The following is a 22,686-nucleotide window of genomic DNA, read 5'->3' on the forward strand; positions in this document are numbered from 1 at the left end:
TGTGAGGCTCTGCCCACCCAGCCATGTCATTCATTCAGAGAGTTCTGTGAATGGGAAAACTACAAGTACCCACAGCCTTTGCAGCAGTCAGCTTGTAGTTCTACCAAGAGCACTGATGAGCACTCTAGGTAGTTTATTGATGCTTCCTGTCAGTGTGTAACTGCCTGCCTGTAAGAGGTAGGAGTAGACATCTACACTGAGAGTCTGCAGGAGTCCTTCTTTGCAGTCATGATCTGCTGATCAGGTGTGCAATGCTTTACAGGCTTCCAATAAAAAAAATATATATAAAAAAAAATATTGAAATTTTTTTTTACCTGCAAAAAGATGTGCATTTATTTTTTTTATTTTTTAAAAGGTGAACTTATCCTTTAAAGTGAGTCTAAAGGTTCAATTTTTATTTTTTAAAAACAAACATACATGTCAAACTTACCCACACTGTGCAGCTTGTTTTGCAGAGTGGCCCCAAATTGCGTTTTCTGGGGTCCCACCGGCGGCTCTCCTAGCTCCTCCCCGTCTCAGATAACCCCCTGGGAGAAGCGCTCTCCCAGGGGGTTACCCTGCGGGCACGCTCCTGAGTCCTGCATTCAGCGTCCACAGCTGCGGAGTGCAGGACTCGGGCCCACCCCCCGCGTCATTGGATTTGATTGACAGCAGCGCGAGCCAATGGCTGCGCTGCTATCAATCTATCCAATGAAGAGCCGAGAAGTCCGGGCAACGATCGAGCGTGGGACTTTCGAGGGCTCAGGTAAGTACACCGGGGGGTAGTCATCAGATGTTTTTACTTTAATGCAAAGGCTGCATTAAGGTGAAAAAACATGAACCTTTACAACCGCTTTAATGTATCACTCACGGTAATACATGCAATGCTAAATAGGACGGTAACAGAGGAAACCAAAGAAACAGAAAAGGTTTCATGACAATTTTTCAACATTTCCAAAAAAAAAAAAAAAATCAAAAACCAAAAAAAAATATCAGCAGATTAGGCCTTAAAGTGGTTTTAAAGTCTCAAGGTTTTTACCTTCATGCATTCTATGCACAAAGGTAAAAGACCTTTCCTGTGCAGCAGCCCCCTCTAAGACTCCATTCACACTTATAGGACTCCAAAATTGTACTGACTTTGGAGTGCAACTTCGATGCAATTTTGTATGGGTGCAATTTGGATACGACTTTGGCTTTGACTAGTGATAATGGTCAACTGTCACACAACTTTGTATTGTATAACATTAAGGTATGACTTTATTGCAACTCTTGACGGTTAACCCTGAAGTCTATGGCTCTCAAGTTGCATGAAAGTTGGACCAAAGTAGTGCATGAACTACTTTGAAGTTGCTGCAACTTTAAGTTGAACATATATGAATGGGTATCATTGGAAAACAATTGCCATGCAACTTTGATGTCCAAAGTTGCATGACATATCGCACAAATGTGAATGGAGCCCAATACTTACCTGAGCCCGATCTTCCTCCAGTGATGTGCATGAGAGCCTCAGCTCTCAGGGACTCTCCCTCCTCATTGGCTGAGCCATTGGCTCCCGCTGCTGTCAATCACAGCCAGTGAGCCAATGAGGAGAGAGAGAGGGGGGCATGTGTATGAATAGACACACAGAGCAGTGGCTTATGAATGAGCCTGCTTGGGTGCCCCCATTGCAAGCTGCTTGATCTGGGGGCACTCGGCAGTAGGGAGGGGCTGCTCTGTGCAGGTAAGTATAACATGTTTGTTATTTAAAAAAAAAAAAAATGGCCTTTAATATCACTTTAAAGAACGTTGTTCTTCTTAAATTTAGTATGAATTATGTTGCATAGTCAATTTAGTATGTTTTACATGATAAATTCAGTTTTAACTATTGTCACAATTTTCCTTACATTACATCCTTACAATTGTCTTTTCTTGAATTAAAAAAAAAAAAAAAAAAAAAAAGAGCATTTTTACTCTGGAGTCATATTTTTTGTGTTAATTGCAGGGAGATTTTCCACCAGTGGTTTTCCCCTGCAGTCTGCAAACCACATAACCACACTTCCTCTAGTACAGCAAGCTTGTCTCCTAATTGTCACTGAGAATTTGTATAACTGACAGTTACCTAAAGAGGAACAAAACCCTCTGATTCCCTCCCCCAGCGATGTGACGTCAATGTGCCCTCACCCATGTGCATCTCACTGACATGGGCACAAAAGTTCATCTATCCTGGCACCAAGGTGTGCCGAGAATCTACACTGAACTAGGCAGTATATTCTAAAGCATCTTGCATGGAGGAAGGTAAAAAGCCTTTATTACAGACGAGACACAGTAGGCCAGATAAACTATACAATACATGGCAAAGTACTCTGCATTGTCCTATGTTTGCAAGTTTTTTTAATTCAGGGCTAAGTTCTGCTTTAACCACTTAACCTCCGGAAAATGTACCCCCCATTCATGACCAGGCCATTTTTTTTTACGAAACGGCACTGCGTGAATTTAACCAACCATTGTGTGGTCATGCAACACTGTACCCAAATAAAATGATGTCCTTTTTTCCCCTAATAGAGCTTTCTATTGGTGGTATTTGATTACCTGTTTATTTTTTGCGGTATAAAAAAAAAAAAAACAAACAAAAAAACAAAAAAAAAAAAAAACATTTTTCTTTACTTTCTGCTATAAAACAATAAATAAAAAATAAATCAAATTTCTAAATTTAGGCCAATATGTATTCTGCTACATATTTTTGGTAAAAAAAAAAAAATCCCAATAAGTGTATATTGATTGGCAAAAGTTATAGCGTCTACAAACTAGGGGATAATTTTTTTACTAGAAATGGTGGCGATCAGGGACTTATACCGGGACCGCGATATTGCAGCAGACATTCTGACACTAATGCTGCGTACACACGGTCAGACTTTTCGACCAGACTTGTCCGACGGATGCCGACGGACCAAATCCGGCGGACAATCCGATCGTGTGTGGGCTTCACCGGAGCTTCAGCGGAATTTTCCAGTCGCAATCTGACGGACTTTAGATTTGAAACATGCTTCAAATCTTTACGTGGTAACTCCGCCGGACCCAGAAATCCGCTCGTCTGTATGCTAGTCCGACGGACAAAAACCCACGCTAGGGCAGCTATTGGCTACTGGCTATCAACGTCCGGTGTACGTCATCACGTACGAATACGCCGGTCTTTGGTGTGATCGTGTGTAGGCAAGTCCGGTCGTTAGAAAGTCTGTTGAAAGTCTGCCAAAAGTCCATCGAAAGTCTGTCGGACGGGCTGTTGGACTTTTGTAGCTGAAAAGTCCGACCGTGTGTACGCGACATAACTGACACTTTTCACACTTTTTGGGGACCAGGCAGTGACACTAAGGGTCCTTTCACACGGGACGGATCCGTGATGAGCCGCCCCATGAACATCTGCTTGCTCAGCGGGGATCGCTCCGTGGATCCCCGCTGAGCAGGCAGATGACAGGTTCGTCCCTGCACACTGTGCAGTGACGGACCTGTCAGAGCGCTGCTCTCCCCTATGAAGGACCGTAGAGTCCATCGTCACCCAATCCGATAACAGATGGAAAAGTAGGTTTTTCCTCCGTTACACTTTTTCGGATCGGAGCGGGTCGGATGTCAGCGGACATGTCACCGTTCAGGTTCAGGTCCGCCTAAAAAAAACTGACAGGCGGACCTGAACGGATCGTTCATGTGAAAGAGGCCTAATACAGTGATCACTGCTAAAAAAATATGCACTGTCACTCTACTAATGACACTGACTGGAAAGGGGCGATCAATGGGTTAACTGTGTGCCTAGCCAGTGTATATGTGTACTGTGGGAGGTGCTTTTACTAGGGGAAGAAATGGAATTTTGCAGGGACACAAATTCCATCCCTTTCCTCCTGTCAGAATGGCAATCTGCCTTGTTTACATAGGCAGACTGCCATTCTGAGGCTATCCTCATGATCGGCGGGTGGCGGCGGACATCGAGTCCACAGATCAGCTCCTGCTGTGTATAATCACAGTGGAAGCGAGCAGCACAAATGTGCGCCCCCTACCTGGTAATATTGGATCTCTCTTGCGCACGCGCACGCACGCACACACACACACACATACACACATACATACGATCCGGCGCACAGGTGCTGCCCTGTAGCAGTAAAAACTACTATAGGGCGGACCTGAACCGGTTAAAGTATAACCAAAGGTTATTTTTTTCATTTTGAACAGCGTGGAGAGGGATTAGAACGTTTGTCAGTTTTTATTGCTGTCTGTGCCCCTTTTAAGGAGATTCACTCTCTCTAGTCATCCAGCTTTCCATCATTGAAAGTCTAGGTCTGATACGCTGGGGGCCCCCAAGGAATTCCCTTAATTTGCAGGGATTTCCTCTCAGTTCTTGTTTAGCTATGGGACAGGAAGTCTCCACAATGGAAAAAATGGAAGAAAGCGAAAAAAAAAAAAAAAAAAAATCTGATGGGGGTTATAACCCCCCCTTACTCTATCCAAAATGAAAAAAAAAAAATAAAATAAAAAGTTTTGCCTATAGTTCTTTTTTATTTGCAGGGATTTCCTCTCACTTCCTGTTTGGCTATAGGACAGAAAGTAAAAGAGAAATTTCAATTCAGGCTGCACAGCGACTGATCACTGCGATAGCCAATCAGAGGCGATTACAGCAACCAGGAACCAGGCTTCCCAGTTCTGGATCGTTAGTACGCACTCCCAGCACAAACACATGTGTGCATATATGCAGCTCCACTGAAGATGACACACTTCAGTGAAGGCGCATATATGTGTATGTCCAGTGGGAAGGGGTTACAATTCTTGCTTAAGCAAGAAAAGAGTTAACAGTGGACAGTGTAGTCTCCAGTCAAGCTTGGAGAAGCGGGGGAAGAGTGTGGAGTAGAGAGGAGGGGGGGGGGGGGGGGCTTGCCATCCTAAGCTATGGGGCTATGTGCTTCTACTGATGTACACAGTATAGGGAGACACAACTCTAGTCCCTGCATTCAGGGGTGGCTCCATAGGATGCTGGGAGAGAAAAAGTCAGGGAGAGTCTGATCTTCTCACTTCCTGTGCTGTAGATAACAATGGGAAGTGAGAAGAACTCTCCAATATAAAAAGGGAATCCCTCCCCTTTCCCATATGTCACTAAAACAGGTGTCCTTTATCTGGGATTTCCACTCTGCTCCTGTTTCGGGGACAACTGTAAAGGTGAATTCACACCTGCAAATGCACCCTTCCTGCGATGAGTGGGAGTGATTAGTCTCCTATTGTTTTCAATGGAGCCGCCTCTCCCATTATCGCAGGCAGGGTGCATTGGCAGGTGTGAATGCATCCTAAAACTTTACATTTTAGGTTCATGTCAGGATTACACAAATTCTTCTGAAATGGACCGGGTCATAGAAAACACTTTGTTCTAGTCGTCAGTTGTAGTTCTAAGCAATGACATTAAGGCCTCATGCACACTGGACGTTATAATAACGGAATAAAAATGCCAGTAGCTTTGCAGTAGCGGTTTTTAGCGTTTTTTTCAGCGTTTTTGCAATATCGGTTTTGGCATTTTTCCTGCATTAGCAATAGTGGTTTTGTCAGCGTTTTTGCAATATCGGTTTATAGCGTTTTTCGACGTTTGAGAGTTTTTACAGCTGAAAAACACCCCAGCCAAAAACAGTTGATAACAGCCTTTGTGTGAATGGACACATAGGATAACATGCTGGAGAGTTTGACTGCAGAAAAAAAACGTCTGAAGCCAAAAACAGCAGCTGTAAAAACGTCCAGTGTGTATGAGGCCTAGGCAAGAAATATCTATCCAGCAATCCAGCCCCTGCGGGTGCACCCCTTGTGTTTACCTAGGTAGTGGAACAGATCCTTATCTTTAATTATCCTGAACTGCTAAACTCAACATTTAGTCAACTCAGACTGTTCACTCAACTAGAAATGAGCAGCTTATGGCAGGAGAGATGGAAACTCACAAGAAGAATATTTTCTTTGCTTTATAGTTTTATGCAAGGCTTAATGGAAAACCCCCAAGTTGTTAAAGCTGAACTCCAGCCTTATCTTTAGTCTTGCACTTTGTATAGGCTCCTCTCCTCTACTGAAATAGCTTTCTCCGATTTCACTGCACACTGAGAGCTTCCCGCAGTGTGCAATAGAAGGTACAGTAAGGGCCAGTTCACACTAGACCGCATTAGATCGCACCGCATTACTGTGCAGATCACATGCAATGTCTGGAGTTGCCATACAAATTCTGTATGGCTGAATTTGCATCGAATTTGGACCAAACTTGTGTAGGACCCTTTTTTTGCCCCCACCAGAATCGCGTTGCGTTTTGCAAACTGATTGTGGGGTGTCGTTAACTTAACATACACTCTGCAATCAGTTCGCATGAACAGGTTGTGATTTTGATGTGTTGCGGATTTGCAGTGAATTTGCACCGCATCTAATGTGAACCAGCCTTGAGTCAAATAGAGAAGGTCTCATTTTCTGGTTGGAAGGCATCCAGCATTATCTAGTCCACGTGTCAAATATGCACCACCAGGCCATTTCATGAGGTCCTTGCACCTCCCCTGCAGCTGAGGTACCCCCCTCGTCTCTACCCCCACCTCGTCTCAGCAGTCGGCAGCAGAGAGGAGGACTGAAATCCTCCACTAGACGCTGTGCCTCTCTGTGCAGCCGCAGCACCCCCTCATCTCCTCCTCCTCTTGTCTCAGCATTCAGCAGACTCTGGCAACTGATTCTAGTTCTCTTATCCTCCTCCAGACCCTGCTAGGGGTGCTGAAAATAATCGTTGCATCGATGCATCGCGATTCGGGTGTCCCCGATGCGGCATCGATGCATCGCGATTCGGGTGTCCCCGATGCGGCATCGATGCATAAGGACCGGAAAATTGATTGCGGGTGACGTCATAACGACTAGCCCCACCTCTCCCGGGAAAGCGCTTGGAGCGTATTTTTAAAATTACTTTATTTTAATAAATGCCGTGTTACAATGAATGAAGTGCACCGCTGTATGTGCTTTTTAAAAAAACATGTCACTTCATACCAAATTTCACAGTAGTACAATAAATCCCGCTCATTTGACTCCCGGCCCCCCCGCCTCTCTCGCCTCCTGAGTCCTGACGTCAGCGGGGAATTCTCAGCCCCGCCCGCTGTCTATAGCTATCGTATCAGAAGAGAGGCGGGCGGGACTGAGAATTCCCCGCTGACGTCAGGACTCAGGAGACGTGAGATGAGCGGGATGTATTGTACTACTGTGAAATTCAGTATGAAGTGACATTTTTTCAAAAAGCACATACAGTACAGCGGTGCACTTCATTCATTGTAACACGGCATTTATTAAAAGAAAGTGATTTTAAAAACAGTGAGTACAAATGTGTACTCTACTTACACCTCTCGCTCTGTGCTGACAGGTCCCTGGCTATCCTGTGCACATTCCACTGTTAACTCCTAGTGTGCTGGAAGGTGCAAACATGAATGCCAAGGAACTGTCAGCACCAGTGGTGGCCTGTGCATTGTGGGGGGGGTTAGTGAAGTGATGGCAGCATTTGACGGGCACAAGTGGCTGCCTCGGGCACAGCCGGGTGCGCATGTCTCACTGCACTTTCCTGCATAGCCGGGCAATCTTTTGGGAACTGTGATGTGTCCCAGAAGATTGCAGGGTGGAAGGGCCGCCTAGGCGGCCCAAGCGGAAGTGGGAGCTTGTCGGTAATCGTGATGCATCGCGGAATCGAATCGAATCGTTGACCAGTGAAGATGCGCACCCCTAGACCCTGCGCTTTCTGCTTTCCAGCTTCTTCCTGGCAGCAGCATAAGTTGGGGGATGCTCTGTGATGTAAAGGAGAGGGCGGGACTCTTGACATCTGATGAAAGAGGGTGTGGGGTGCTCTGGACATCTAGTCTTACAGATACAACTGGCCCTTTATGAGGGCAACCGTAATGCTGGTGCGGCCCACAATGAAATTCAGCTTGACACCCCTGATCTAGCCCTTTCCTCACCAGCCATACTGTACATGTCCCAAAACCTTGCCTTTCTTCATTGCATATCAGTTTTTTCAAATACAGAAGAACAGCCCACATGATGGAGTTATCTAGGATGGTCTGTATGCACAATTAGCCTGCTAGGGACTCCCACATCTGCAAACTGAAAACCTTTCATCAAGGCAGTTTGATATTTGCATAACTCCTCTGAAGAGCTAGCCCATTGCTTGCATCAGGACTAAGGGCTCTTTAGAGGAGTAACGAGACACAAAGGTGCTGTGATGTTTTCAGGAAACTTTGTACAGCCCCTCCAACCAACCACGATCTGCCTGCATTGCAAAGACAAGCACAGAGACCCAGTGATGACATCACTAAAATAAAGTACGTAATGAAAACAGAAAGATTTTATTTTAAACATTGCGGTCACTGACACCAATGCTTGGTGTGGCGATTGCGGCCACTGACACCAATGCTTGGTGTGGCGATTGCGGTCACTGACACCAATGCTGGGGGGTGGCGATTGCGGCCACTGACACCAATGCTGGGGGGTGGCGATTGCGGCCACTGACACCAATGCTGGGGGGTGGCGATTGCGGCCACTGACACCAATGCTGGGGGGTGGCGATTGCGGCCACTGACACCAATGCTGGGGGGTGGCGATTGCGGCCACTGACACCAATGCTGGGGGGGTGGCGATTGCGGCCACTGACACCAATGCTGGGGGGGTGGCGATTGCGGCCACTGACACCAATGCTGGGGGGGTGGCGATTGCGGCCACTGACACCAATGCTGGGGGGTGGCGATTGCGGCCACTGACACCAATGCTGGGGGGTGGCGATTGCGGCCACTGACACCAATGCTGGGGGTGGCGATTGCGGCCACTGACACCAATGCTGGGGGTGGCGATTGCGGCCACTGACACCAATGCTGGGTGTTATTATCTCAATCACTGACACCAATTCTGGAGCCTAATATTGCATCCAATAACACTGATGCTAAGGATTTTTATTGCAGTCACTGACACCAGTGCTAGGAGTTTCCATTACTGGCAATGACACCAACAATAGGACTTATTTTTCTTCTTCTTCTTTCTCCTCAGTGTATGTGGTAGTACACTGTAAACAAATGCAGCAGGACCCAATTTTCTCAGTGCATTACAGCCCAATAATTTTGAGTGTGCTGCTCAACTCAACACAATGCACTTTAAATCATGAACATGTGATGCTATTGTGCAGCCTTATGGGGGTGCACTCAAGGCCCCCAATAGTTCCCAAGTCGGCTGTCACTGCTGTAGACTGTATCAGGGTAACACCATGCTGAACAGAAAAAGATTTTTAAAAGATAGGCAGAGCCAATACTCGGCACACAGGCGTTTCTTTCTAACCAGAGTATCTCCTTTCAAGATTTTGTTCCCCTCTGACGACACTCAATTGCTGACATCAAACAATTTCTATATTTAAATTTCTAACACAAAAAAAAAAAAAAAAACTGTCAAACTAGATTTTTTTTTTCAGCCTGAACCAAAACAATTGCTCCATTCTCCACAGCGACACCCAAACTCAGCATTACACAAAGTGAACATGAGAAGAGACTTTGGGTCAAAGGACAGAGAGGAAGTTGGCCCGGTGCCCATGGGCTGGGATCTGCTCTGTGTTATTTGCAATGCTAATCGTCAACACTGTTCTGCAAATGCAATCTTGCACAATAACTATCACTCAACACCCAGACTATTAATTCCGAAGTATGCAGGGCAGCTGTAATGACATGCTTCCACTGGGATGCACATCTGTCACATTTTATCACAGGGCGTCAAATGCGCTCTGCGTTTAAAGATGAACCCAGAACCCTATTCTAATTCTTCTATTCTAATATTAATTCGGCTCGGAGCTCCCCCACTCCAGTAGAACATGTCGGGAGTCAGTACAACATACACAATGTGGGGAGGTCACATGACTTATCGGCACTGCTGATGCAAGACCATGAAAGCGCTGTGCTGCGTGCTCCGGACTCTCTGCAAGCATCGCCTGCCAAGGCATTTCCTTCAATCGCTGATGTTCGCCCTCCAGATTCCAGCAAATTAAATCTCATATTGCTTTAAAATGAAGTCATCCGGCTGACCTTTAGAACACAGAATTACACAATCTTCTGTCTCCTATCTACACATTCATTTGCAAGAAACTAATAAAGCAGACCTGTCACCTTTACGCAACATCCCACGCAGATACGCCAGGTTACTATGCCGAAGGTACAACCACCGCACTTTAGCACTGCTGCATTCTTCATGATATAAATACAAGTAAAAACCAGCAGACAGAGTGGGAACACCTCATCATAACAATGAGAAGTGTGCAGAAACCTCAGCAATAGAGCCCCTGGGAGATATCAGAAATGATCAGCTGGTTAAGACCCCCGTTAAGATTGGCGCGATTTGACGCATGCCAACTCGCAGCCTATTGCCGGCAACGGCACTGTCCCAATCGGTGCAACGCTGACTTTGCAGCGCCGCACTGATTTCCAAAAGTAGTTCCTACACAACTTTTGTCAACGTCTGGGGCGGTTTCTATAGACATCTGTGCAGGAACCCGCATAGATGTCCTTCAAATCACCCCCCCGAACTCGCACTGAAATGCGGGTTTGAAATCATGCGAGTTCAGCTGACCCCGCGTTCAATGTGAATATACCCTTAGGGCCAGTTCACACCACATGCAGTCCAGTGCGTTTTTTTTCTGCATCAAAAATGCATGGAAAGTAGGTTATATGCTTTTCGATGGCATAGTCCACACCAGTGCTTGACGTTCCAGAAAAAAAAAAAAAAAAAGTAGAACATGCTGCATTTTTTCTGCACTGGAACACACCGCAACACACTTGTTCTTATTTAGGGCCAGTTCACACCATAGAAACGAAGTCCAGATGCGTTCCAGGTGCTTTTCTGCATGTGCATTTTTGATGCCGTCCAGTGCCCCCCCCCCCCTCTTTTTTCTTAACCTTAAGGCCAGTTTACACCACATGCAGTCCATTTTTTTTCTGCATCAAAAACGCATGGAAAGTAGGTTATATGGTTTCCAATGGCATAGTTCACACCAGTGCGGTCAGTTCCAGTGCGTTCCAGTAAAAAAGTAGAACATGCTGCATTTTTTCTGCACTGGACTGTACTGGAATGCTGTAAAACGTATCAAAAACGCACTGGAACGCACCTAAATGCACCAAAAGCGCACTGCAACACACTTGTCCTTATTTAAGGTTAAGAAAAAAGAGGAGGGAAAAAAGCACTGGACTGCATCAAAAATGTATCAAAAACGTGCATGCAGAAAAGCACCTGGAACGCATCCGGACTGCATTTCTATGGTGTGAATTGGCCCTTAAAGAGGAAGTAGACCCTGATGAACCCTAAACCCTCTCTTTTCCCCTTGCAAAGTAAAAGCATAATGGGCTAATATAATAGCCCATTATGCATACTAGCCCATTATCTGGCATTTACCTGCAAACAAAGCCTGCATTGTCCTCGCATCCATCTTCGCCCCTTGTCCTTCTGGGGCCGCAGACCATGGCTCTGTGACTGTCCGGGGAGTCGCGTGACGTCACTCCTGCACGGGAGCCGCCAGTCACGGAACTTGCTAGTGAAGTAATGGCACAGAGGGCTGTTTCTTCACAGCACATGCGCCGATGACGTCGGCGCATATTGTAAAGGTCTCCTAAACCATGCAGGTTTAGGAGATATTTACAGTACCTACAGGTAAGCTTTATTACATATAGGGATTACCTGTAGGTACAAGTGGTGTAACTAGATTTTCAACCACTTTCACTTAACCTCTGGAAGATTTACCCCCCTTCACGACCAGGCCATTGTTTGTGATGTGACAATACATTACTTTAACTGACAGTTGCGTGGTTGTGCGACGCTGTACCCAAATAAAATGTAAGTCCATTTTTTCCCCCACAAATAGAGCTTTCTTTTTGTAGCATTTGATCACCTCTGCGGTTTTATTTTTTGTGCTATAAACAAAAGAAAACCGAAATTTTGAAAAAAAAAAAAAAAAAAACAAAAAAAACAACTATATATTTACTTTCTGCTGTAAAACAAATCCAAAAAAAAAAAAGTGATTTTTATTTTTTTTTTTTATTTACATTTCTTCATCAATTTAGGCCAATATGTATTCTGCTACATGTTTTTGGTAAAAGGAAACCCAATAAGCGTATATGGATTGGTTTGCGCAAAAGTTATAGGGTCTACAAACTATGGGATCTATTTATGGAATTCTTATTTATTTTTTATTAGTAATGGCGGCTATCAGCGACTTATAGCAGGAGTGCAATATCGCGGCGGACAAATCGGAAAACAATGACTGACACTTTTTGGGAACCAGTGACACTAATACAGTGATCAGTGCTAAAAATATGCACTGTCACTGTACTAATGACACTGGCAGGGAAGGGGTTAACATCAGGGGCAATCAAAGGATTAAATGTGCTTTCTCACTGTGTGTGTGTGCTGCTTTTAATATAAGAAGGCATTGATCCATTGATCCATGAACACAGGATCAATGCCTTCCCTACTGACAGAACAGCAACCTGCCTTGTTTACATAGGCAGATCGCCGTTCTGGCTCTCTGCCCAACAATCGGCGGTTACCGGCGGACATTAAGGCCATGGTACCTACAGATCAGTGCTCAACCACAGTGGGAGCAGGTCGCCAGCAGCGCCCAATGCGTACCCCAGACTCAGAAGTGCAGGATCACATACTAGGTACGTGAGCCTGCGCCTTGCCGTCATATATGTACAGTATATAGTCGGCAAGTGGTTTGATTCTTCAATAGCCACAAAGGATATACAGTAAATCTATTTTGTGTGCACCATATGTCTTTGCAAAACCGATTTTACCTTGAAAAAGTATCAGTGATGCCATCACTATGCTGTACATAACCTGTGCTCACATGATGGGAAAGCTCCCAATTGTAAGAAGCGATCATGAGCTTTCCGTTAGCCGTTAACCGGACTCGAGCTCTTGGCACAGCTGTATACCACAAATGCACGCAAATATGCAGCCGCTCGGCACCAAGACCCACCCATCGAGAGGCTGCATATTTGTGTGCGGCTGGTGCCAATGGGTCAAACTCTATGAACTATCTGTAATCTCGTACTGACATTGGTCCAGCTTAGTATAATGTAATTATGCATATCTCATACCTGATTGGCTACTGGGGAAGATGACAGCCACTGTAGCCGTTGGCTGTGCGAGAGTCTTCCCCTCCCCTCCACATAGAACACAGGGGATCACTCACATGACACTGCTGCCATTCATTTATATTCTTTTCAATAAATACAAGGTGTTCTTCGATTGGATGGGGTGAACTGGAGAGGCGTTGAAGTCATGATCTCCATCTTGTCCAATCATAGAACACCTTGTATTCACTTGCCGACCGCCCCATAGCACATTTACTGCTACAGACTGGTCGCTCTGCGCAAAATCATGTATATATACACATGATTCTGCACTTCCGGGTATTGGGCACGAGTGCGCGCCACCGGAGGCTCGCTCCTGCTGTGATTTTACACAGCAGGAGCTGATCAGTGGGTCCCTCAGCCCTGATGTCCACTTGCACCCGCTGATCGTTCTTTACACAGGCAGAAACTGCAGTCTGTTTATGTAAACAAGGCATATCGCCGTTCTAGGAGTACAGAAGGTATGGATCCTGTGTTCCTGTAAAGCAGGGACACTGATCCATGCCTTCCACTAGTAAAAGCACCTCCCCCACTACACTGAAACACATCTTCGGAACACAGGAAACCCTTTGATCGCCCCTGTTAACCCCTTCCCTGCCAGTGTCATTAGTAAAGTGTCCACTGCAATATCGCAGTCCCGCTATAACTCGCCTATCGCCGCCATTACTAGTAGAAAAATAAAAATTCCATAAATATATCCCATAACTTTTAGACGCTATAAAACTCTTCTGCAAACCAATCTCTATATGCTTATAGGGAATTTTTTTTAACCAAAAATATGTAGCAGACTACATATTGACCTAAATTTATGAAGAAATTTGATTTTTTTTTTTTTTTTTTTTATATAGGATATAATTTAAAGCAGAAAGTAAAAAATGTTTTTTTGTTTTTTTTAAATTGACAGTTGTTTTTTTTGTTTTTTTGTTTATAGCACAAAAAATAAACAGAGGTGGTCAAATATCACCAAAAGAAAGCTCTATTTGTGGGGAAAAAGGACATACATTTTTTGGGTACAGTGTTGCATGACCGCGCAATTATCAGTTAAAGTAACGTAGTGCCAAAAGGCAAAAAAATGGCCTGGTCATGAACTGGGCTAAATCTTCCTGGAGCTAAAGTGGTTAAAAAAAAATATGTTCTATGAATTGTGGCATTGCCAAGTGAGCAGAGGAGAAGCAGCTTGCATAGAACCTGAGCAGGACCCAGAAAATTATGTCCATCACTGTAATGCCCTGTACACACGGTCGGACATTGATCGGACATTCCGACAACAAAATCCATGGATTTTTTCCGATGGATGTTGGCTCAAACTTGTCTTGCATACACACGGTCACACAAAGTTGTCGGAAAATCCGATCGTTCTGAACGCGGTGACGTAATATGCGTACATCAGGACTATAAACGGGGCAGTAGCTAATAGCTTTCACCTCTTAATTTACTCTGAGCATGCGTGGTACTTTGTCCATCGGATTTGTGTACACACGATTGGAAATTTCCGATTTTGTTGTCGGAAAATTTTATATCCTGCTCTCAAACTTTGTGTGTCAGAAATTCCTATGGAAAATGTGTGATGGAGCCTACACACGGTCGGAATTTCCGACAACAAGGTCCTATCACACATTTTCCATCGGAAAATCCGACCGTGTGTACAGGGCATTAGAGCACTGACTACTATAGTGATTTCCAGCTTCCCCAGTAGCCTATCAGGTATGAGATATGTATGGGAACATTGGACCAAACGGGACCACTGTAAGTATACAAAAACAGACAATCCCTGGAGTTCAGCTTTCTACAAAACACTGAAATCTCAGTAGAGGACTGACCCTTTAAAAGAAACCTACCTGTAGTATGGGGCTGCCATTACGGACCTCCTTCTGAAAATACTTGTTGCCTGGTAGTCCAAAACTTTGAAGCACAGCCCCAGAACAAGCATGCAGCAAGTGCAATCAGAAATCCTGCTGTGCAAACGTGTTCAGGGTCACCGACTCATTGGAAGTTCAGCAGGACAGCCATGCAATTAGCTTTTTCAAAAAGATAGTTCAGCAATAGCAGCCCTATGTTTTTCTCATTATTGTTTGCTCCTAATGACGGCTTTATATCCTGCCTTAGCAACTGTCAGTCTTTACACAGCTCATCTCTATACTCACCCAGACTTCAAACAGCCCTCAGCTCTCCTATAAAAGTTAACGAGCTGAGGGCTACTGAAAAAAGTCTGCACTGGGATTAAAGCCAACCTTCATAGGAAAGGTAAAGCCAGCATTCTTCTAATCCTTACCCCTCCCTGTTACATAATTACCGTAAATGTATTTTTTTTTTTTCTCCATTTGTAAAGCATGTCCCTTTTTTGCTGGACTTCGTCATTGGCATGCGTTCCGTAGCTCTCAGCAGCCCAAAGCCTTCTGGGATATCATATCACCCATCCCTGGAGGCTTCAGGACAGTCCCCCCGCAGTCTGTTCATTTCACAAATGCGTAGGGGCGCTGCAACTGGGGGGCCGGCAGTGCAGGATGAAGAAGATACAGCCAGCTCCCAAATCCAAGATGGCGGCGTGTGATCAGGAGCTGGCAGGACTGACTCCCGATCAAGTGACAGCCAATCACAGTGGTCAAGTGGTCACGTGATCAGGCAGTTCCCCCAGGCATAAAAAGACCTTGTTAAAAGGGATTCCGGGGCTGGAGCGGGAAGGGCTCAGTCATAATTACTGACAATATTCCAATCGTTTTCAGCTTAATTATACATACAGATCATCAGCACAAACATGGGGAAAATATTAGTAACCAGTAAGCAGTAACCAGGGGATGCCAAGTTTTATGAAAGATTGTTTCCAGTGAAGCTAAGGAAGGGATTCTTTCAATTTCCCATGATGCATCTGAAAAACAGGGAGTTGTCTAGACCCGTGTTTCTCAACTCCAGTCCTCAAGGTGCCCCAACAGGTCATGTTTTCAGGCTTTCCATTATCTTGCAAAGGTGCTTTAAATCAGAGTCAATGGCTTGGTATTTTGGACAGCCATTTTATCACACCACATGCAGTCCAGTGCGTTTTTTTTTTTCAGCATCAAAAACGCATGGTAAGTAGGTTATATGGTTTTCAATGACATAGTTCACACCAGTGCGGTCAGTTCCAGAAAAAAAAAAAAAAAGTAGAACATGCTTCAATTTTCCTGCACTGGAACGCTGTAAAACGCATTAAAAATGCCCTGGAACACACATGTCCTTATTTAAGGTTAATAAAAAAAGGAGGAGGAAAAAATGCACCGGACTGCATCAAAAACGCACATGCAGAAAAGCATCTGGAACGCATCCGGACTGCGTTTCTATGGTGTGAACTGGCCCTAAGAGAAATTCCCAAAACATGGCCTGTTGGGGGTACTTGAGAATCACTGCTCTAGACTGCTTTTGACCAGAAAATGCAATTTTTTTACAATGTAATACAGTACCATACAGAATCCCATCACAGTGGCTAAGCTTTTTCCAATTTATTCAAAACCAAATAAAGTTGACGTGTTGAAGAAGAAAAAAAAAAAAAAAAAAAAAAAAAAAAAAAAAAAAAGGAGGTGTTCAAACCATTCCTCACACTACACCAAACTACAAAAATATATTTTGGCTGGAGTTTCACTTTAAACTTTGCCTTTAGGTTTTTTTTGTGGGTTTTTTTTTTTGTTTTTGTTTTTTGCTATCTGTGTCCCATTGGGAAGATTTCTCTTCACTTCCTGTGCTATAGCCACAACAGGAAGTGAGAGAGGAAAAAGTGAGAAAAATCCCAGTTAGTCACAAGAACTAGTGTCCCCCATTGGACGATTTCCCCTCTAAGGCCTCATGCAAACTGAGCTTAAAAAATGCCGCCGTTACAGGAATTTGGCATCTTTTTTCTCAGCCTGTAAAAAGCACCTCTATGTTAGCCTATGTGTCCGTCCATGCACACAGGCGTTTACAGAAGAGGAGCGTTTACAGGCTGAAAAAAAAGAAACATTACTTACAGTGCCTTGAAAAAGTATTCATACCTCTTGAAATGTTCCACATTTAGTCATGTTATAACCAAAAAAAAATGTAAATGTATTTTATTGGGATATGTGATAGACCAGTAATGGCGAACCTTGGCACCCCAGATGTTTTGGAACTACATTTCCCATGATGCTCATGCACTCTGCAGTGTAGATGAGCATCATGGGAAATGTAGTTCCAAAACATCTGGGGGTGCCAAGGTTCGCCATCACTGTGATAGACCAACATAAAGTGGCACATAATTGTGAAGTGGAAGGAAAATGATAAATGGTTTTGAACATTTATTACAAATAAATCTGTGAAAAGTGTGGCGTGTGGTATATTGGTCCTTAGACATGGTGGCTGCATTTGTTTATATTTTTCATGCTTTTCTCCTTTATCTTCACCACCTGGTGATCCTGCTAGTAACACACTTGTGGTCTTATAACAACACTCATTCACTATACCGTATCTATAAAAAGCAGCATTGTCACCCTAGGACGGGAAGGGTGCAAGATCTACAGAACACTCTCCCCCCTTATTTTGATAACATAAATGGGAGGGGTTCTCTAGTCCTCAGTTATACTTAGGAACAAGGGCATTGCTAGGTCTACAAAAGATCTGGGGCTAGAGCCCATAGCAGCATAGTAAAGAAAGTCATACGCTTGGGCGGGCATACACATGTATATACAGCAATATACATGTGTCTGTATATATCCCCAGAGAGCCCCCCCCTTACATCAGGGTCCCCAGAGAGCCCCTCTTACATCAGGGTCCCCGGAGAGCCTCCTCCTTACATCAGAGTCCCCAGAGAGCCTCTCTTACATCAGGGTCCCCGGAGAGCCTCCTCCTTACATCAGAGTCCCCAGAGAGCCACCCCCTTGCATCAGGGTTCCCAGAGAGCCCCCCCCTTACATCAGGGTCCCCAGAGAGCCTCTCTTACATCAGGGTCCCCGGAGAGCCTCCTCCTTACATCAGAGTCCCCAGAGAGCCTCTCTTACATCAGGGTCCCCGGAGAGCCTCCTCCTTACATCAGAGTCCCCAGAGAGCCACCCCCTTGCATCAGGGTCCCCAGAGAGCCACCCCCTTGCATCAGGGTCCCCAGAGAGCCTCCCCCTTGCATCAGGGTTCCCAGAGAGCCCCCCCCTTACATCAGGGTCCCCAGAGAGCCCCCCCCCCCTTACATCAGGGTCCCCAGAGAGCCTCCTCCTTACATCAGAGTCCCCAGAGATCCACCCCCTTGCATCAGGGTCCCCAGAGAGCCACCCCCTTGCATCAGGGTTCCCAGAGAGCCTGCCTGACATTAGGGTCCCCAGAAATCCTCCCCCTTAAATCAGGGTTCCCAGAGAGCCCCCCCCCCCACTTACATCAGGGTCCCCAGAGAGCCTCCCCTCGGGGACCCCTGCAGAGACTCGGGGCTATGGGCCCCAGATTTGGGGCTATAGCCCCAAAAGCCACCCCCTAGCGACGCCACTGCTTAGGAACAATGCAACTGATGAATGCATTGTAGGATGTTATCTGCTCACAAGATCACTGGCAGGATCAATAGGATTTATTTATTTTTTTGCATTTATCGACTAGATATAACAAAATGCTTTCAACTGTATTTTTTACATCATATGCATTCAAATGTGTTTTAAATGCAGTAGGAACGCATGTGCAAGAAAAATTTGTGTATTTTCAGCAAGCCTTTGCTGCTTACAGCATGCTGCATTTTTTGCATGTAAAAGTACTGGAACACACGTAAATGCACATGAACGCATGTAAACGCAACTCAGTAAATAAAAAATGATAAATAAGGCATTGGGGAAACTAAAAAAAAATATCAACCCAAAAACGCATTAAAAATGCTTGTATATTATTGTGCATGCAGAACTACTAATTAAAAGTGGGGGTTGCAGTGTAAAAAAGTCCTATGGCTGCATTCATACCTCAGCAGCATGGAAACACACCTTTCTGCCTGCGTTTCTAGAAACGCACAGAAAACGGGTTTCTGGGTGAAAAATGTATGTAACCAGACACACTTGAGCTTTTTTTTTGGTGCATTTCTTACACCGCAAGCAGCCTGTTCAAGTCAATGAGCTTCCTGGAATCGCATTGTTGGTTCAGATATGTGCGAATTCCACCACACTACTCTCCACTAAGGATGAGCTCCGGCGTGTTCGCATGCTGCACGTGCCGATCCCGCCAGGAAGTCGGCACGGCGCAGCGCTAATCACAGGCAGTGAGACATTTCCCGAGCTCTGCAGCCACACATCGGGAAATGTCTCCCTGCCTGTGATTAGCGCTGCACCGTGCCGACTTCCTGGCGGGATCGGCACGTGCAGCATGCGAACACGCCGGAGCTCATCCTTACTCTCCACAAAAACCAGGAAATACACAGGAAGTTAACACCTTTTTTCTTTTTCCATTATGATTCCATTGGCTAGAACATCAATCGCAGCTATGACCAACTCCTGAAATTCGCGGTAAAATCGCACCTCACACAGGACAAAAAAACGGAACAAATTCGCAGCGCAGCAGTGTGAACCGGCACTTAGCCCCAATGAGCTATCGCGTTAAAACGCACATCATTCATGTGTGAACGCAGCCTAAGGATCATACGCATTTTACAATGCAATATGAATGCATGTACAAGAAAAATGGACGTGTTATAGTGAGCCTAGATGACACCTTTAGGCCTCATTCACACTGGCACTCCCGTGTTTACCTTTTTTTAAATGAAGGAGAAGTGATCCAGGAACTACTTTTATGATTTCCAGATCCCTTCTTCCTGCTTTTAGATGGTTCTGCTTTAGCTGCGTTTACATGAATTTAGAGTATCCTAATTAGACCCTAAACCCACAGAATTCTATTTTCTCTAAACACGCTCAGTGTGAACAGCACCACCAAAAAAATCATTACATGCGTTTATATGAGAAAGTCCTCTAAACGTAAAGAAACGCAGGTTTGACAGTGCCATGTGAATGGGGCTGTGGGATCTGTTCACATATTTGTGTCTCCGTTGTCATTCATTTGCATGGGCTGCTGTACTTGTGGGAAAGGAAACGCAGGGAAAAAGTCCCCTTTTTCTAAAATGCACTTGAAAGGCAGCTGCACAGAACTGCATGTGATTTTCATGCGTTCCAGGACCCCCAAATGTTTGACTTCCAGTGCTTTCACCTGGGTTTAATAAAAAGGGAGCATGCTGCATTTTGCGCTGTAAAAGCATGTGAATACAACTCAAGAAAAAAAAAATTAATGGCAAAAAAAAAAAACGCTCTGCAAATGCATCACAAAACACATATAAACGCACAAAAAGGAAGCACACGCTGAACACAGGGATTGTGATATGAAGCGCTTAGGCTACTTTCACACTGGGGTCGCGCTTTACTGTTCTTTTAGCGTTTTTAACCCCCACTAGCGGCCAAAAGAAAGGGTTAAAACCAACCGTGTTGCGGCACTTCTGAAACGCTTTTCAGGTGCTTTGGAAGCGCTGCCCATGTATTCCAATGGGCAGGGGCGGTTTAGGAGTGCTGTATACAAGATGCTGCTTGCAGGACTTTTTGTAACGTCCCAGAAACGCATTGTCTCAGTGTCAAAGTACTCAGGCTTTCACACTGGGGTGGCATGGGAGGCGCTTTTAAGGCGCTTTTTTTAGCGCTAAAACGCCTTTCACACCAGATGCATTTTGGACTGCACTCCAACTGTATAGACAGTCCAAAATCCAGTCTATCCTATGGGCACAGTTCACACCATTGCAGTGCAGCACAGTGCAAAAAAAGTACAGCATGCAAATGCACAAAAATGCATGCAAAACGCACTGCCAAAGGATCACATAGAAGCCCAAGGATAGAAAGAAGGAAGTGACCACAAAGGACAAACGCAGATAGAAAAACGCAACTACATGCATCAAAAACATGCAGTTACTTGCAGTTTCAGGTGTGAAAGGGGCCTTAGGGCTCCATTAATTTGCAATCCCACTTAATGCTGTTCTGCATAAACATTCACATGGTTTTTAAATGCGTTTGCAGCACTTTTTTTTGCATTATTTATTTTTCACCTGGTTGCATTTACGTGCGTTTGTGATAAGTTCCAATGCAAACACATGCAGCAAGTGAAAGAGCTGCAATGGTGGAAGTGAGACTCACTGAGACACTTTCACTTTTCTTGCACATGCATTTATCCTGCATTATAATACACACAGGGGACAGGAAGATCTGAGCTCTCCATGACATGTAGATGATTATGATGTGACATGATGTGAATGAGCCCCCCTCCCCCCCAGGACATGCTCAGTGCAATCATACAGACCTGTCCTCAGTCCCCTCCATGCACATGCTGTGTTCAGTGATGAGATTCCTCCAGCTGGATCTGCAGAGAAAACTTCCCAAACTCCAAGAAATAGTATGCAGGACTGTCAGTCCGGAGTCCACACCCAGCACTGCACTGCTTCCCCCAACAAGTCAACAACTCCCAGTCCTACAAAACTTCTTTTCTCTGCTAGTCTCACTCCATGCAGGCGTCACTTCCTCGTCTCCTCTACTCCTCCTTCTGGTGGAGGAGGGAAGTGCAGGAATGTCATCTGCAGACAGGGATGGGTGACCTTTAGATCAGTGCTGCAGGACAGGACACCCTGGACAGGCTGTGACACTGACAGGTCAGGGGGGTCTGGGCTGTGTACATCTAGATTGTTCTGATCACTGTCTGCAGGAGGTTAAAGTTGAGCTAAAAGGAAAACTTTTTCTCATTTTAGATAAAGTAAGGGCTGGATTACACAGGCAGCAGGGTCTGCCATGGCTCTAAAAAGCGATCTGCGGTGGATCCCTTTTCAGAGGCATTTGACAGGCGGTGGGGATGCAATCTGTTGCTTTCTCACTGCTGGTTTTAACCCTGTAACTGCCACACCACCATGCCACAACCACATGCATTGCACACAGTTGTGGGGCGGTTGCAGTTCAGCCCCATTCACCTTAATGAGTCACAGACAGTAGTGCCCATCAAACATGACGAGGTTTCATCTCTTCTTCGGCTGCAAAGCAAAGGATTCCATCATGTGCGCCCCCCGCCCCCTCCACTGCCTTTACAGCTTAACCACTTGCCAACCAGGCCAATTCTGACATTTCTCTCATAGATGTAAAAATCTGTGTTTTTTCTACAAGATTACTTAGAACCCGCCAAACATTTATATATATATATATATATATATATATATATATATATATATAATTTTTGGTAATTTTTTTATTTATTTTTTATTTTTTTAGCAGAGACTCTATGGAATTTTTTGCTAATTTTTGTGGGAAAAAAACCACTTTCATGAGTTTAAAAAAAAACCACACGTGAAATATTTTTACAGGTTACAAGTTTAGAGGAGGTCTTGGGCTAGAATTATTGCTCTCGCTCTAACGATCGCGGCGAAACCTCAAACGTGTGGTTTGAACGCCGTTTTCATATGCGGGCTCGACCGACATATGCGTTCACTTCTGCGAGCACAAGTGGATGGGGGAGTGATCATTTTTTATTTTTTTTTTTAATTATTGTTTCTTTTATTTATTTTTTTATCTTTTTTTTTACACTTTCCCTTTAA

General features: G+C 44.8%; 1 protein-coding gene across 1 annotated transcript in view; it reads right to left on the reverse strand.

The window, feature by feature from the left end:
* MIDEAS (mitotic deacetylase associated SANT domain protein) overlaps nucleotides 1–21,597 on the reverse strand; it is a 144,970-nt gene extending 123,373 nt beyond the window's left edge. Inside the window, exon 1 of the mRNA XM_073608873.1 lies at nucleotides 21,411–21,597. The gene's annotated coding sequence lies outside the window, so the exon portion shown is untranslated. The remainder of the gene's footprint in view (nucleotides 1–21,410) is intronic.
* Between the last annotated feature and the right edge of the window lie 1,089 nt (nucleotides 21,598–22,686).

The sequence above is a fragment of the Aquarana catesbeiana genome, linkage group LG13 (genome assembly GCF_042186555.1).
Source record: "Aquarana catesbeiana isolate 2022-GZ linkage group LG13, ASM4218655v1, whole genome shotgun sequence".
Classification (NCBI taxonomy): Eukaryota; Metazoa; Chordata; class Amphibia; order Anura; family Ranidae; genus Aquarana; species Aquarana catesbeiana.